General features: G+C 39.8%; 15 non-coding genes across 15 annotated transcripts; all 15 read right to left on the bottom strand.

Annotated features, from left to right (window-relative positions):
- Positions 1–3,322: 3,322 nt before the first annotated feature.
- Positions 3,323–3,395, bottom strand: Trnav-cac (transfer RNA valine (anticodon CAC)). Its single transcript has one exon. It is a non-coding gene; the product is annotated as a tRNA-Val (tRNA).
- Positions 3,396–3,952: 557 nt separating this feature from the next.
- Trnav-aac (transfer RNA valine (anticodon AAC)) lies at positions 3,953–4,025 on the bottom strand. Its single transcript has one exon. It is a non-coding gene; the product is annotated as a tRNA-Val (tRNA).
- A 238-nt stretch (positions 4,026–4,263) lies between these two features.
- Positions 4,264–4,336, bottom strand: Trnav-aac (transfer RNA valine (anticodon AAC)). Its single transcript has one exon. It is a non-coding gene; the product is annotated as a tRNA-Val (tRNA).
- A 241-nt stretch (positions 4,337–4,577) lies between these two features.
- Positions 4,578–4,650, bottom strand: Trnav-aac (transfer RNA valine (anticodon AAC)). The gene has a single exon. It is a non-coding gene; the product is annotated as a tRNA-Val (tRNA).
- Positions 4,651–4,889: 239 nt separating this feature from the next.
- Positions 4,890–4,962, bottom strand: Trnav-aac (transfer RNA valine (anticodon AAC)). Its single transcript has one exon. It is a non-coding gene; the product is annotated as a tRNA-Val (tRNA).
- A 240-nt stretch (positions 4,963–5,202) lies between these two features.
- Positions 5,203–5,275, bottom strand: Trnav-uac (transfer RNA valine (anticodon UAC)). Its single transcript has one exon. It is a non-coding gene; the product is annotated as a tRNA-Val (tRNA).
- Positions 5,276–5,505: 230 nt separating this feature from the next.
- Trnav-cac (transfer RNA valine (anticodon CAC)) lies at positions 5,506–5,578 on the bottom strand. Its single transcript has one exon. It is a non-coding gene; the product is annotated as a tRNA-Val (tRNA).
- A 556-nt stretch (positions 5,579–6,134) lies between these two features.
- On the bottom strand, positions 6,135–6,206 carry Trnav-aac (transfer RNA valine (anticodon AAC)). Its single transcript has one exon. It is a non-coding gene; the product is annotated as a tRNA-Val (tRNA).
- Positions 6,207–6,444: 238 nt separating this feature from the next.
- On the bottom strand, positions 6,445–6,517 carry Trnav-aac (transfer RNA valine (anticodon AAC)). The gene has a single exon. It is a non-coding gene; the product is annotated as a tRNA-Val (tRNA).
- Positions 6,518–6,758: 241 nt separating this feature from the next.
- Trnai-aau (transfer RNA isoleucine (anticodon AAU)) lies at positions 6,759–6,831 on the bottom strand. Its single transcript has one exon. It is a non-coding gene; the product is annotated as a tRNA-Ile (tRNA).
- Positions 6,832–7,071: 240 nt separating this feature from the next.
- Trnav-uac (transfer RNA valine (anticodon UAC)) lies at positions 7,072–7,144 on the bottom strand. Its single transcript has one exon. It is a non-coding gene; the product is annotated as a tRNA-Val (tRNA).
- Positions 7,145–11,939: 4,795 nt separating this feature from the next.
- On the bottom strand, positions 11,940–12,012 carry Trnav-cac (transfer RNA valine (anticodon CAC)). The gene has a single exon. It is a non-coding gene; the product is annotated as a tRNA-Val (tRNA).
- Positions 12,013–12,569: 557 nt separating this feature from the next.
- Trnav-aac (transfer RNA valine (anticodon AAC)) lies at positions 12,570–12,642 on the bottom strand. Its single transcript has one exon. It is a non-coding gene; the product is annotated as a tRNA-Val (tRNA).
- Positions 12,643–12,880: 238 nt separating this feature from the next.
- Trnav-aac (transfer RNA valine (anticodon AAC)) lies at positions 12,881–12,953 on the bottom strand. Its single transcript has one exon. It is a non-coding gene; the product is annotated as a tRNA-Val (tRNA).
- Positions 12,954–13,194: 241 nt separating this feature from the next.
- On the bottom strand, positions 13,195–13,267 carry Trnav-aac (transfer RNA valine (anticodon AAC)). The gene has a single exon. It is a non-coding gene; the product is annotated as a tRNA-Val (tRNA).
- Positions 13,268–13,432: the final 165 nt, after the last annotated feature.

The raw sequence follows: 13,432 nt of genomic DNA, 5'->3' as shown, positions 1-13,432 counted from the left end.
AGATACTCCTTGCCAGCTAAGTGAAAAACATCTATGCTTACTGATTGCATTGGATACTGCGGTATGTCATATGGTTCGTAAGCACATTGTGCATTTGCCCTCACATTCTCCTGGCATGTTGCACAACTCAACACCACATCCTGTATCTGCCCCTGATAACCTGGCCAGTACACGGAATTTTTGGCTTTCTCTATGCACTTACTAACCCCTAAATGTCCTATGTGAATGATATCTATTACCTGCTTGCGCATAGACACTGGGATAACTATTTGACTGTTTTTAAGTATCAGACCATCGTGTGTCGTCAAATCATATCTCGCTGCCCAAAATGGTTTCAGTGGTTCAATGCACATTCTCCTCTTAGCTGGCCAGCCATTTCGTATGTAGCTGCTAAGGATTTGTAGAGTGCTGTCTGATTGCACTGTGCTAAGGAGCCGGTCTTTGAAGGTTGGGTTTCTAAGGACACCGCTAGTGACTGAATGGATTTGTTCTGTATCTAGTGAGCTTAGAGCTTCTGCATCTTCACATAAATCTGCCAAAAAGGCACGCGATAGTGTGTCTGCAAGAACTAGAGCTTTACCTGGTTTATGCACAAGTGTGTAATCATATAATTGATTGCGTAGTCTCATTCTCAATAGCCTGGGACTGATATCATTAAGACCCTTATTCATGATTCCTATGAGTGGAAGATGATCCGTTTCTACCACTACATGTTGACCATATATATATTGATGGAATCTTCGTAAGCCAAACTGAACTGCTAGATATTCTTTTTCGATTTGAGCATACTTTTTTTGAGTGTCTGTCAGTGTGCAGCTAGCAAACTCAATTGGCTGCCCGTTATGCATTATCACTGCACCCATGCCAAACTGACTGGAGTCCACAGATAATACAATAGGCAGGTCTGGATCAAACATTCGCAATGCTGGAGTGGATGTCACCACAGCCTTCAGTTGTGCCAAGGACTCATCATGTGTGCCTGACCACGACCAAGTCGCATTTTTTTTGTTAGTTCTCTCAGCGGGGTGGTTATGTCTGACAAATTAGGGCAAAACTTTGAGAGATAAGTTGCCATTCCAAGCAATCTACGAACATCTTCCACATTTTGTGGTTGAGGCATGTCAATGACTGCTTTGATCTTAGCTGGATCAGGCTTGATGACCCCGTCCCCAATTATGTGACCTAGATATTTGATGTGCTTTTGTCTGAATGTACACTTTGACTCATTTAACCGGAGGTTCTTTTCTCGGCACCTCTCTAGCACTGATTTGAGGATTGCGTCATGTTCAGCCATTGTGGGTGCATGAATCAAGAGGTCATCGACATAGCACTCAACGCCTTTTATATCCTCAAATAGTTCAGAAACTGTGAGACAAAATATCTCTGGGCTTGAAGAAATACCATATGGCAACCTTAAAAACCTGTATCTACCGAAGGGAGTGGCAAATGTGGTGAGTAGGCTACTATCTTCGTCTAGCTCCAACTGTAAGAAGCCAGATGTAGCGTCTAACGTTGTGAATACCCGCGATTTAGATAGTTTAGCAAATATTTCTGATGCCGTGGGTAGTGCAAAATGTTCACGCCGTAAACATTTATTCAACTGAGTAGGATCTAGACAAATTCTAAGTGAGCCATTTGGTTTTAATACATTTACAATAGGATGAACCCAATCTGTGGCCTGTTTCACTTTGGCTATAGTGCCCTGAGATTCCATTTTTTGAAGAGTGTCCTTCAACTTATTGCGCAATCTAAAGGGAACCCTTCTGGCACTTTGAATTACTGGTTTAGCATTTTCTTTCAGTTGCAGAGCATGTTTGCATGGGAGGCACCCCAAACCACTGAACACATCTGGGTAAGCTTTAGCAAGGTCATCGCTGACTGTATTTGAGACATTGACCAAACCCAATTCCATTGCACTTGGTAATCCTAACAAGGTCTTCTGACCTGCACTTGATGACACTATTACAAAATCTAGTGGTACAAAACGAGCGCTAACATCCACCAACAATGTTACTTTACCTAGTACATCTAGTTCATGGTTGCTAAATGAAACTAATGACTTGCCATACTTTTGTAGAGGTGTATGCACCGATAAAGAGTCAAATATCCCTTTAGGCATGACATTGCATGAAGCTCCAGTGTCAACTTTGAGATGTAGCGGCTTTTCATTGCACCTTGTGGTGATGCACCATTCTCTTCGGCTCTTGTCGTTGTTCACAGTAAAAGTTATGTCATTCTGTTGTCCACTGGTCTCTACTAGCTCATATGCAGCTTTGGCAGCAGACTTACGCTGTGGTGCCATACAAGCTATGCTGAAATGATTCATCTTGTGGCAATTTCGGCACTCTTTGCCGTATGCAGGGCATGCTCCTTTAGGGTGACTCGACTTACAGTATTTACAGTTATTTACTCTGGCGCCGTTCTTATTCTTGTGAGCTAGATGGTTCGGTTGTTGTACTGTATTAATATTAGCATTCTCTTTGTCGATTTTCATATCTGTAAGATAATGTTTGGTGGCTTCCGCCCGACGACACAGCTGTATAATTTTGTTCAAATCCGGATTGCCATCTAAATTGAATATGTCCTCTCTGACTTCTGGTGAGTTAATGCCACATACAATTCTGTCTATCAGAGCACTATTTTGTTCATCAGCATGTATATTGCAAGTAGACAAGAGTCCGCGTAGTGCAGTTAAAAAATTGTCGAATGATTCACCTGGAAGCTGTGTTCTGTTATGAAACTTGTACCGTTCATAGATAATTTTCACTTGTGGTGTAAAGTGCCGGGTGAATGCCTCCTTAACCTTTTCAATATCCTTGCGGTCTTCTTCAGGAAGATTGAAAGTTCGGAATATCTCCTGACCCTGTGGTCCAAGTAGGGTTAACAGTATGGCTACTTGGATTTCTCCCCCTTTTGTTGACTTCTCTGTTGCTAGCATATAAAAGTTAAATTGTTCAAGCCATTCGTGCCAGCTTCTGCTAGTCTCACTGGGGTTGCCAGCATTAGATATAAAGCAACCTGGAGCTCGCAAACCACCCTCTGCCATTACTATCCAGAAGCGATAATCCACACTATATACTATAGACGTCCTGACACCATATTATAATGTGGAGTTTCCTCAAGGTGGTTTTATTGTATGAATGTTGACAAGGATAATTCAAGACGACTGCTTAGCTAGGCTGCTTGATCGGTACTGATGAGTCATAAAGATAACATCAGCTAGACCACCCATAACATTGCTTCAAGGTCACACATACTTAGTACACATATAACAGTGTCAAACATTTGCTCGGCATGATGTTGGGATTTCGCATCAAAAGTGAGGTCATGATGGGTATCGAACCCATGACCTTCTGCGTGTGAAGCAGATGTGATAACCACTACACCACATGACCACCCTAGTCGACCATGCGAAAGCATTGGTGAAATCTGGTACTGGACATCCGCTGTAATTAATTATTATTGGCTGAGCGACGTATTAAAAATGATAAATGATAAACCCTCGAGTTCCCCTGTCTACCGTCATGATACCTCATTTCTGAAATCGAAAACAAGATGCAAGTATTCTCCATCACCAGATTCAATGAACCAATTGTTACACATTTTTATCCCAGTATCTGGTTTTTCCGGTTTAAAATAAAAGTCGTGATAGGATTCGAGCCCTTGGCCTTTTAGACGTTAACAGATGTAGTAACCAACACACCACACATCCACACCAACACATTGTTAAATTGTTATAAAAAAGCGTTGTATATCGAGATGAGTGAACATATCATACTTATAAAGAATTCAAAAAAGTTCACAGAAACCAAACCACATTTGCACTTCTCACTTAGGGTTTGCCATTTCTATTCAGCGGAAAACTATGTAATTTGCGATTTCTGATCAGATATATGTTACATTCTCGGCATATTATATTAATAAAAGTTATTAGGCATGCCAAGAAAGTGTTAGGTCATGATGGTTTTCGAACCCATGGCCTTCTGCGTGTTAAACAGATGTGATAACCACTACACCACACGACCACACCAACACATTGTTAAATTGCTATAAAAAAGCGTTGTATATCAAGATGAATGAACATATCGTACTTATAAAGATTTTAAAAACGTTCACAGACACCAAACCACATTTGCACTTCTCATTTAGGGTTTGCCATTTCTATTCAGCGGAAAACCATATAAAGGCAATTTCTTATTATTTATGATACATTCTCAGCATACAATTTTAACAAAAGTTATCAGTTATGTCAAGAAAAGTGTTAGGTCATGATGGGTTTCGAACCCATGGCCTTCTGCGTGTTAAGCAGATGTGATAACCACTACACCACACGACCACACCAACACATTGTTAAATTGCTATAAAAAAGCGTTGTATATCAAGATGAGTGAACATATCGTACTTATAAAGAATTCAAAAAAGTTCACAGAAACCAAACCACATTTTCACTTCTCACTTAGGGTTTGCCATTTCTATTCAGCAAAAAAACCATGTAATTTGCGATTTTCGATCAGATATATGTTACATTCTCGGCATACTATATTAATAAAAGTTATTAGGCATGCCAAAAAAGTTTTAGGTCATGATGGTTTTCGAACCCATGGCCTTCTGCGTGTTAAGCAGATGTGATAACCACTACACCACACGACCACGGCAACACATTGTGAAATTGTTATATAAAAAGCGTCGTATATAAAGAATAGTGAACATATCGTACTTATAAAAAATTCACAAGAGTTCACAGACACCAAACCACATTTGCACTTCTCATTTAGGGTTTGCCATTTCTATTCAGCGGAAAACCATATAAAGGCAATTTCTTATTATTTATGATACATTCTCAGCATACAATTTTAACAAAAGTTATCAGTTATGTCAAGAAAAGTGTTAGGTCATGATGGGTTTCGAACCCATGGCCTTCTGCGTGTTAAGCAGATGTGATAACCACTACACCACACGACCACGGCAACACATTGTTACATTGTTATATAAAAAGCGTTGTATATAAAGAATAGTGAACATATCGTACTTATAAAAAATTCAAAAAAGTTCACAGACACCAAACCACATTTGCACTCTTCATTTACGGTTTGCCATTCCTAATCCACGGAACACCATGTAAATTGCGATTTCTGATCAGATTTATGGTACATTCTCGGCATAACTTATTCACAAAAGTTATTAATTATGCCAAAAAGTGTTAGGTCATGATGGGTTTCGAACCCATGGCCTTCTGCGTGTAAAGCAGATGTGATAACCACTACACCACACGACCTCTACATTTTGGGTGAGGGTCAAGGTTTAAAACATGGTATTGTTTCATATTAAATGTCCTTTTGGGTTTCTTAAAACAATTCTCATGTAGATGCGACCTGCCAAAACTATCGTTTCGTTTACTTATGTTGCCAGGATTACTCGTTATGCTTTTATTAAACGTTACGCTCTCATTGGTGATTCGTGTCAAACATTTGCTCGGCGTGATGTTGGGATTTCGCATCAAAAGTGAGGTCATGATGGGTATCGAACCCATGACCTTCTGCGTGTGAAGCAGATGTGATAACCACTACACCACATGACCACCCTAGTCGACCATGCGAAAGCATTGGTGAAATCTGGTACTGGACATCCGCTGTAATTAATTATTATTGGCTGAGCGACGTATTAAAAATGATAAATGTTGACCCTCGAGTTCCCCTGTCTACCGTCATGATACCTCATTTCTGAAATCAAAAACAAGATGCAAGTATTCTCCATCACCAGATTCAATGAACCATTTGTTACACATTTTTATCCCAGTATCTGGTTTTTCCGGTTTAAAATAAAAGTCGTGATAGGATTCGAGCCCTTGGCCTGTTAGACATTAACAGATGTAGTAACCAACACACCACACATCCACACCAACACATTGTTAAATTGTTATAAAAAAGCGTTGTATATCGAGATGAGTGAACATATCATACTTATAAAGAATTCAAAAAAGTTCACAGAAACCAAACCACATTTGCACTTCTCACTTAGGGTTTGCCATTTTTATTCAGCGGAAAACCATGTAATTTGCGATTTCTGATCAGATATATGTTACATTCTCGGCATATTATATTAATAAAAGTTATTAGGCATGCCAAGAAAGTGTTAGGTCATGATGGTTTTCGAACCCATGCCTTCTGCGTGTTAAACAGATGTGATAACCACTACACCACACGACCACACCAACATATTGTTAAGTTGCTATAAAAAAGCGTTGTATATCAAGATGAATGAACATATCGTACTTATAAAGATTTTAAAAACGTTCACAGACACCAAACCACATTTGCACTTCTCATTTAGGGTTTGCCATTTCTATTCAGCGGAAAACCATATAAAGGCAATTTCTTATTATTTATGATACATTCTCAGCATACAATTTTAACAAAAGATATCAGTTATGTCAAGAAAAGTGTTAGGTCATGATGGGTTTCGAACCCATGGCCTTCTGCGTGTTAAGCAGATGTGATAACCACTACACCACACGACCACGGCAACACATTGTTAAATTGTTATATGAAAAGCGTTGTATATATAGAATAATGAACATATCGTACTTATAAAGATTTCAAAAAAGTTCACAGAAACCAAACCACATTTGCACGTCTCACTTAGGGTTTGCCATTTATATTCAGGGAAAAACCATATAAAGGCGATTTCTGCTCAGATATATGTTACATTCTCGGCATATTATATTAATAAAAGTTATCAGTTACGTCAAGAAAAGTGTTAGGTCATGATGGGTTTCGAACCCATGACCTTCTGCGTATTAAGCAGATGTGATAACCACTACACCACACGACCACGGCAACACATTGTTAAATTGTTATATAAAAAGCGTTGTATATAAAGAATAGTGAACATATCGTACTTATAAAAAATTCAAAAAAGTTCACAGACACCAAACCACATTTGCACTCTTCATTTACGGTTTGCCATTCCTAATCCACGGAACACCATGTAAATTGCGATTTCTGATCAGATTTATGGTACATTCTCGGCATAACTTATTCACAAAAGTTATTAATTATGCCAAAAAGTGTTAGGTCATGATGGGTTTCGAACCCATGGCCTTCTGCGTGTAAAGCAGATGTGATAACCACTACACCACACGACCTCTACATTTTGGGTGAGGGTCAAGGTTTAAAACATGGTATTGTTTCATATTAAATATCCTTTTGGGTTCCTTAAAACAATTCTCATGTAGATGCGACCTGCCAAAACTATCGTTTCGTTTACTTATGTTGCCAGGATTACTCGTTATGCTTTTATTAAACGTTACGCTCTCATTGGTGATTCGTGTCTATTATAATGTGGAGTTTCCTCAAGGTGGTTTTATTGTATGAATGTTGACAAGGATAATTCAAGACGATTGCTTAGCTAGGCTGCTTGATCGGTACTGATGAGTCATAAAGATAACATCAGCTAGACCACCCATAACATTGCTTCAAGGTCACACATACTTAGTACACATATAACACGCTCCTTTTTGGGAGGACAGTAAAACAAAACTTAAAATGTCAGTGAATACAAAAGCATAAAAATAGAAAATGTTTATAATAGAGTTTGGAGCTGAGTTAACTAAAATGTATGTCGGTGGATGTAGCTTACTAAGCGAGGTTAATGTTACATGCTCAATTTTTAAAATTAGTTTTCTGGCTGGGGGTACCTCACTGGTGGTTTGGATATGCGCCCTGACCTAGTTGTGTGCGTTTGCGCAGATGGAAGTGACTGATAATTACTACTAGGCTGGTGGGTGGTGTGTGAAGACTGTGAGGTATCTGATGAGGTTAAAGGCTGTGTGGCCTCTGACCTTGTGTCATTGTGGTCTACACCTTGTGCCGGTCTATGTTCCACTGCCATAAAATTACGCATGGTTATATTCTCTAATTGCAAAGATTGCAGGGTTGTTGGGGCTTCCTTGTATGGCCTCAAGAATTTTATGTTCCTTCTAAAAACTCTACCCTTGCCGATATTCACATAAAAACTCCTGGGTGTCTCTGCTCTCCGGATGATCACACCATCTACCCAACGCCGATGGCCTAGTTGGCACCAAACTCTCATGCCCACACACATCTCAATAGGTCGCCTAGCTGGGCTTGTGTTGAACATATCTTGCGACTGGCGCTCTCTGAAAGCTTTCTCAATCAGGTTAATGTCTACTTTTTGAAGTTTGAGCTGTTGAGGCATGAACTGAAGATTGTTTCTTAGATTTCTTGACTGTAATAGAACTGAAGGTGATGGTAATTTACCCCCCAGTGGTGTAGATCGAAGGGAGGCTAAGACATCAAACAATGTTTGATTTGACTCATGGGCCTTTTTCAGGCTGCTTTTGATAGTTTGATTCATCCTTTCAGCAAGGCCGTTAGAACGAGAATAGTACGGGCTAGATGTGATGTGCTGTATCTCAAGTTCTTTTAGAAACTGTTCAAATTCAAATGATGTAAAATACGAAGCATTATCAGAAACTAGGATCTCAGGTCTACCAAAGTCAAGGAACTGCCTACGCAGTATCTCGACAATGCTACTTGAGTTTGCATTCTTCAGCTCACAGCAGGTAGGCCATTTGGAATATCTGTCTACCGTGACTAGATACTCCTTGCCAGCTAAGTGAAAAACATCTATGCTTACTGATTGCATTGGATACTGCGGTATGTCATATGGTTCGTAAGCACATTGTGCATTTGCCCTCACATTCTCCTGGCATGTTGCACAACTCAACACCACATCCTGTATCTGCCCCTGATAACCTGGCCAGTACACGGAATTTTTGGCTTTCTCTATGCACTTACTAACCCCTAAATGTCCTATGTGAATGATATCTATTACCTGCTTGCGCATAGACACTGGGATAACTATTTGACTGTTTTTAAGTATCAGACCATCGTGTGTCGTCAAATCATATCTCGCTGCCCAAAATGGTTTCAGTGGTTCAATGCACATTCTCCTCTTAGCTGGCCAGCCATTTCGTATGTAGCTGCTAAGGATTTGTAGAGTGCTGTCTGATTGCACTGTGCTAAGGAGCCGGTCTTTGAAGGTTGGGTTTCTAAGGACACCGCTAGTGACTGAATGGATTTGTTCTGTATCTAGTGAGCTTAGAGCTTCTGCATCTTCACATAAATCTGCCAAAAAGGCACGCGATAGTGTGTCTGCAAGAACTAGAGCTTTACCTGGTTTATGCACAAGTGTGTAATCATATAATTGATTGCGTAGTCTCATTCTCAATAGCCTGGGACTGATATCATTAAGACCCTTATTCATGATTCCTATGAGTGGAAGATGATCCGTTTCTACCACTACATGTTGACCATATATATATTGATGGAATCTTCGTAAGCCAAACTGAACTGCTAGATATTCTTTTTCGATTTGAGCATACTTTTTTTGAGTGTCTGTCAGTGTGCAGCTAGCAAACTCAATTGGCTGCCCGTTATGCATTATCACTGCACCCATGCCAAACTGACTGGAGTCCACAGATAATACAATAGGCAGGTCTGGATCAAACATTCGCAATGCTGGAGTGGATGTCACCACAGCCTTCAGTTGTGCCAAGGACTCATCATGTGTGCCTGACCACGACCAAGTCGCATTTTTTTTGTTAGTTCTCTCAGCGGGGTGGTTATGTCTGACAAATTAGGGCAAAACTTTGAGAGATAAGTTGCCATTCCAAGCAATCTACGAACATCTTCCACATTTTGTGGTTGAGGCATGTCAATGACTGCTTTGATCTTAGCTGGATCAGGCTTGATGACCCCGTCCCCAATTATGTGACCTAGATATTTGATGTGCTTTTGTCTGAATGTACACTTTGACTCATTTAACCGGAGGTTCTTTTCTCGGCACCTCTCTAGCACTGATTTGAGGATTGCGTCATGTTCAGCCATTGTGGGTGCATGAATCAAGAGGTCATCGACATAGCACTCAACGCCTTTTATATCCTCAAATAGTTCAGAAACTGTGAGACAAAATATCTCTGGGCTTGAAGAAATACCATATGGCAACCTTAAAAACCTGTATCTACCGAAGGGAGTGGCAAATGTGGTGAGTAGGCTACTATCTTCGTCTAGCTCCAACTGTAAGAAGCCAGATGTAGCGTCTAACGTTGTGAATACCCGCGATTTAGATAGTTTAGCAAATATTTCTGATGCCGTGGGTAGTGCAAAATGTTCACGCCGTAAACATTTATTCAACTGAGTAGGATCTAGACAAATTCTAAGTGAGCCATTTGGTTTTAATACATTTACAATAGGATGAACCCAATCTGTGGCCTGTTTCACTTTGGCTATAGTGCCCTGAGATTCCATTTTTTGAAGAGTGTCCTTCAACTTATTGCGCAATCTAAAGGGAACCCTTCTGGCACTTTGAATTACTGGTTTAGCATTTTCTTTCAGTTGCAGAGCATGTTTGCATGGGAGGCACCCCAAACCACTGAACACATCTGGGTAAGCTTTAGCAAGGTCATCGCTGACTGTATTTGAGACATTGACCAAACCCAATTCCATTGCACTTGGTAATCCTAACAAGGTCTTCTGACCTGCACTTGATGACACTATTACAAAATCTAGTGGTACAAAACGAGCGCTAACATCCACCAACAATGTTACTTTACCTAGTACATCTAGTTCATGGTTGCTAAATGAAACTAATGACTTGCCATACTTTTGTAGAGGTGTATGCACCGATAAAGAGTCAAATATCCCTTTAGGCATGACATTGCATGAAGCTCCAGTGTCAACTTTGAGATGTAGCGGCTTTTCATTGCACCTTGTGGTGATGCACCATTCTCTTCGGCTCTTGTCGTTGTTCACAGTAAAAGTTATGTCATTCTGTTGTCCACTGGTCTCTACTAGCTCATATGCAGCTTTGGCAGCAGACTTACGCTGTGGTGCCATACAAGCTATGCTGAAATGATTCATCTTGTGGCAATTTCGGCACTCTTTGCCGTATGCAGGGCATGCTCCTTTAGGGTGACTCGACTTACAGTATTTACAGTTATTTACTCTGGCGCCGTTCTTATTCTTGTGAGCTAGATGGTTCGGTTGTTGTACTGTATTAATATTAGCATTCTCTTTGTCGATTTTCATATCTGTAAGATAATGTTTGGTGGCTTCCGCCCGACGACACAGCTGTATAATTTTGTTCAAATCCGGATTGCCATCTAAATTGAATATGTCCTCTCTGACTTCTGGTGAGTTAATGCCACATACAATTCTGTCTATCAGAGCACTATTTTGTTCATCAGCATGTATATTGCAAGTAGACAAGAGTCCGCGTAGTGCAGTTAAAAAATTGTCGAATGATTCACCTGGAAGCTGTGTTCTGTTATGAAACTTGTACCGTTCATAGATAATTTTCACTTGTGGTGTAAAGTGCCGGGTGAATGCCTCCTTAACCTTTTCAATATCCTTGCGGTCTTCTTCAGGAAGATTGAAAGTTCGGAATATCTCCTGACCCTGTGGTCCAAGTAGGGTTAACAGTATGGCTACTTGGATTTCTCCCCCTTTTGTTGACTTCTCTGTTGCTAGCATATAAAAGTTAAATTGTTCAAGCCATTCGTGCCAGCTTCTGCTAGTCTCACTGGGGTTGCCAGCATTAGATATAAAGCAACCTGGAGCTCGCAAACCACCCTCTGCCATTACTATCCAGAAGCGATAATCCACACTATATACTATAGACGTCCTGACACCATATTATAATGTGGAGTTTCCTCAAGGTGGTTTTATTGTATGAATGTTGACAAGGATAATTCAAGACGACTGCTTAGCTAGGCTGCTTGATCGGTACTGATGAGTCATAAAGATAACATCAGCTAGACCACCCATAACATTGCTTCAAGGTCACACATACTTAGTACACATATAACAGTGTCAAACATTTGCTCGGCATGATGTTGGGATTTCGCATCAAAAGTGAGGTCATGATGGGTATCGAACCCATGACCTTCTGCGTGTGAAGCAGATGTGATAACCACTACACCACATGACCACCCTAGTCGACCATGCGAAAGCATTGGTGAAATCTGGTACTGGACATCCGCTGTAATTAATTATTATTGGCTGAGCGACGTATTAAAAATGATAAATGATAAACCCTCGAGTTCCCCTGTCTACCGTCATGATACCTCATTTCTGAAATCGAAAACAAGATGCAAGTATTCTCCATCACCAGATTCAATGAACCAATTGTTACACATTTTTATCCCAGTATCTGGTTTTTCCGGTTTAAAATAAAAGTCGTGATAGGATTCGAGCCCTTGGCCTTTTAGACGTTAACAGATGTAGTAACCAACACACCACACATCCACACCAACACATTGTTAAATTGTTATAAAAAAGCGTTGTATATCGAGATGAGTGAACATATCATACTTATAAAGAATTCAAAAAAGTTCACAGAAACCAAACCACATTTGCACTTCTCACTTAGGGTTTGCCATTTCTATTCAGCGGAAAACTATGTAATTTGCGATTTCTGATCAGATATATGTTACATTCTCGGCATATTATATTAATAAAAGTTATTAGGCATGCCAAGAAAGTGTTAGGTCATGATGGTTTTCGAACCCATGGCCTTCTGCGTGTTAAACAGATGTGATAACCACTACACCACACGACCACACCAACACATTGTTAAATTGCTATAAAAAAGCGTTGTATATCAAGATGAATGAACATATCGTACTTATAAAGATTTTAAAAACGTTCACAGACACCAAACCACATTTGCACTTCTCATTTAGGGTTTGCCATTTCTATTCAGCGGAAAACCATATAAAGGCAATTTCTTATTATTTATGATACATTCTCAGCATACAATTTTAACAAAAGTTATCAGTTATGTCAAGAAAAGTGTTAGGTCATGATGGGTTTCGAACCCATGGCCTTCTGCGTGTTAAGCAGATGTGATAACCACTACACCACACGACCACACCAACACATTGTTAAATTGCTATAAAAAAGCGTTGTATATCAAGATGAGTGAACATATCGTACTTATAAAGAATTCAAAAAAGTTCACAGAAACCAAACCACATTTTCACTTCTCACTTAGGGTTTGCCATTTCTATTCAGCAAAAAAACCATGTAATTTGCGATTTTCGATCAGATATATGTTACATTCTCGGCATACTATATTAATAAAAGTTATTAGGCATGCCAAAAAAGTTTTAGGTCATGATGGTTTTCGAACCCATGGCCTTCTGCGTGTTAAGCAGATGTGATAACCACTACACCACACGACCACGGCAACACATTGTGAAATTGTTATATAAAAAGCGTCGTATATAAAGAATAGTGAACATATCGTACTTATAAAAAATTCACAAGAGTTCACAGACACCAAACCACATTTGCACTTCTCATTTAGGGTTTGCCATTTCTATTCAGCGGAAAACCATATAAAGGCA

This window comes from Watersipora subatra, chromosome 4 (assembly GCF_963576615.1).
Source record: "Watersipora subatra chromosome 4, tzWatSuba1.1, whole genome shotgun sequence".
In the NCBI taxonomy this organism is placed as follows: domain Eukaryota; kingdom Metazoa; phylum Bryozoa; class Gymnolaemata; order Cheilostomatida; family Watersiporidae; genus Watersipora; species Watersipora subatra.
The sequence above is the reverse complement of the archived record's forward strand: the minus strand, read 5'-3'. Positions and strand labels throughout refer to the sequence as shown.